The sequence below is a fragment of the Schistocerca gregaria genome, chromosome 8, assembly GCF_023897955.1.
Source record: "Schistocerca gregaria isolate iqSchGreg1 chromosome 8, iqSchGreg1.2, whole genome shotgun sequence".
NCBI classification, from domain to species: domain Eukaryota; kingdom Metazoa; phylum Arthropoda; class Insecta; order Orthoptera; family Acrididae; genus Schistocerca; species Schistocerca gregaria.
The window spans coordinates 108,162,981-108,166,496 of record NC_064927.1 but is presented as its reverse complement, the minus strand read 5'-3'; positions in this window follow the sequence as shown (position 1 = coordinate 108,166,496).

Genomic DNA, 3,516 nt, shown 5'->3' with positions numbered 1-3,516 from the left:
CTTGGGTAGCTCAGTTGGTAGAGCACTTGCCCGCGAAAGGCAAAGGTCCCGAGTTCGAGTCTCGGACGGGCACACAGTTTTAATCTGCCAAGAAGTTTCATATCAGTGCACACTCCACTGCAAAGTGAAAATCTCATTCTGGATAATCTTCAGACTTGACTCCAGACGAGTACGTCTGGGATATGATGGAACAAGAAGTAGCTGGTGGAACTCGTCAGCTAACAACTCTTACAGATGTACGTGAAGCAAGACGCAAGAGCAAAAAAAAAAAAAAAAATAAAATAAAAAAAAAATAAAAAATAAAAAAAAAATAAAAAAGTGAAATCTTATGGGACTAAACTGCTAAGGTCATCTGTCCCTAAGCTCACTCACTACTTAACCTAACTTAGGACAAACACTGACATCCATGTGGGACCAGCCGCACAGTCCATGACTACAGTACTAGAGACCGCTCGGCTAATCCCGCGCGGCAGCATGACGCATTCAAGGATCCCAGGACGGTATTCGCGTCTGCACGCAAGAATCAGTAACTGCTTTGCCATCCGTGGAGGCTACAGCATGTACTGACATAGGTATTTCAGCATAGATCGATACCTGGTACCTCAGAACTGCTTGTGCTATTGTCGTCGAGCGATTCTAGGCGCTTCAGTAGCGAATTGCGCTGCTGCTACGGTCGCAGGTTCGAATCCTGCCTGGGGCATGGATATGTGTGATGTCCCTAGGTTAGTTAGGTTTAAGTAGTTCTAAGTCTAGGGGACTGATGACCTATGATTCTAAGTCCCATAGTACTTAGAGCCATTTGTATCATGTACTCCGTATCCACTGTTGCATCAATAATAATAATTGGAAGCCTCTAAAGGGTGAACTAATTTTTTTCTAGCAGTGTATATCATTATAAAGTTGTTGTACATCGTTTAGACAAAGCGTGAATAATGCGGAGACCTGATACCACAAGCGCTATTTGTCTGATGAGTGCCCTGTAGTTTCATAACTGCATCGATTTCAATAAGTCCGTACGTGGAAATCAGAAGAGCTTGGGTTTCATGAGATAGCACAGTTTTGTTAATCTCGAATGATTTATGAATCTTAGTTAAGAGCTTGAAGATGAATCTAAATTAGAAACTAGTAGTGTGTAAACAGGACACCTCAGCTGAAAAAATGAATCCTAATTACTGTTCCATTACACAATGATTGATCAAACCGTGCGATAGAAATGTGTTGCTCTGTAAGGTAGAACGCCAAAATAAAATTAGTTATATTTATGGCAAATGCCAGACGTAGATTCATAGAAGAATGCTACAGAAATTTAATTTTTCACGAAGTTGTCAGTTTATGGTCGATGGATTATCATTTAAGCAGTATTAGGTTGGATAAATAGAAGAAACAGAAAAGATCAAAAACAGAATCTTTAGTCACATATTAGCTTTGTCATAGCAAGACACCCAGAGAGAAGTTATTTACCACCAACAGAAGATCAAAGCTGGGATCCATGTTGAAATGTGTGTTCTTACAGGACAACTATCCAAGGAGTTCCACCCAATAATATCCAAACAGCAGACTCTGCACACAATTTATTAAATTGCCAATACTAAACTCTTTTAAATAACAACAAATTCATATAATTTACAAAACTTAACAAATGGTTAAAGAGTGAGCTTTAAAAAACAGTAACGGCGGCTTGCCACAATAAAATCAAGAACCTTTTACAGTAGTGCTTTTAGAGTTTACCCAAAAGACAAAATGAAATAATAAGTTAACTTGGCATTACAATTTAAAATGATTTATATAAAAAACGTTGAGAAAGATAATGGCGCTTAACACCATAAAAGGAAAGAAGCGCAACACACTACCAATAAATATGATAACAGAGTAATAATTTGATGCAACCAAAGGGCGAGGGCAACTCCCAACGAATCACAGACGAGCGAGCTCTCAACATTTCGGAACCTTCCCACTAGAAACGGTCCCTGAAATAGACCGCTGATAGCTCCCCGACATGCCTCCCACAACTGCCCATCACTTACGCACCTTGATTATGTTCTAACACATCGAATGCCAAATGTACCATACATGAAAGCAACTCCGGGCAGGACTACAGTTGAGCAAATAAATTAGTACCAACATATCGTAACGAGCTACACACACAGAAAAAAGTTCCAACAATACTGTCCCACATCACAAAAGTTCAGAAACCGCTGCTTGAGCTTCCAGGGGAAAATCTGAAGAGCCAACCGAGCCCACCCCCTAACCCGGCAGACAACTCCAACATTCAGCAACTAGTTGTCTCCGGGCCAGAGTATCACAGGACCCAACCGGACCTCCACATCAGACAGGCAGGAAGAGCAAGTACACCGATTCCAATTAATCACCACTGCATGGCCAACACAGCGCCGAGTCGCCTCCACCCCAGACCACTCTGCTCATACTGCGAGGCACCACAACCTTAGCGCTATCCACTAGCAGGTCAGGCAGAGCGAACTTCACGTTCCGTGCACTACTAGGAAAACCAACTGCCCTCTCGCTTTCCGCCGACCACTGCAAACACACGCCAGCGATGTCATAGCAAATCTCCACCGGAGCGCCACCCGCACCAGGACAGCGAACTATAGTCGATTGCAGTGCGCTCTCTGAACAAGATCACAGGATAGCGGCGCGCACCATATCGCGTGTAGTACGGAATCACTGGTGTCAAAATTCCGAGATACATTTAAGAAGCCGGCCAGAGTGGCCGAGCTGTTCTAGGCGCTACGGTCTGCAACCGCGTGACCGCTACGGTCGCAGGTTCGAATCCTGCCTCGGGCATGGGTGTCTGTGATGTACTTAGATTAGTTAGGTTTATGTAATTCTAAGTTCTAGGGGACTGATGACCTCAGATGTTAAGTCCCATAGTGCTCAGAGCCATTTGAACCATTTTTGAACATTTAAGGAGAATGAGGATAAAATCAGATAAATTGTAGCTGACAGCATATCAAAAGGCCAGGGTGACGTTGGTAGATAATAGCGGGGGTAAGGTGAACACTCGACAAAAGGTATGGTAACGGATTGATCCGTAGCATAGCCTGACAACATTTATTCCACGCTTAATACAAGTAACTGCGAAGACAGGTAAAAAGTGCTTTGTGACTGATTTAGTTATCGTAGTTCCCAGTGCACTCTGTGGCGTCAGCCAATGGTGGCCTGCGGTCGTTCCTTGGAGATTCTTGGAGAGTGATATCACTGACTTCACCCTGAAACAGTGTTACGCAATATTTTCAGCGAGCAGCAACACGTGCTCGCATGTCAGACACAAACAGTAAGCAGAAAAAGGTCATGGGACGGCACTAAACACTGGGACCTAGAGACAACATCCAAACGGGTCACCGCAGCCGCAGCAGCTGTGGTGACGTCAGATACGAGAATTGCTCACAAGAAACTGAGGCAGCGGACAAACTTAGAAACAAAAACCAGCACAGTGACGCACGGTCGTGACGTAAGGTTGCTGCATTTATAGCACAGTATTGGGCCCACTGAGGTGCG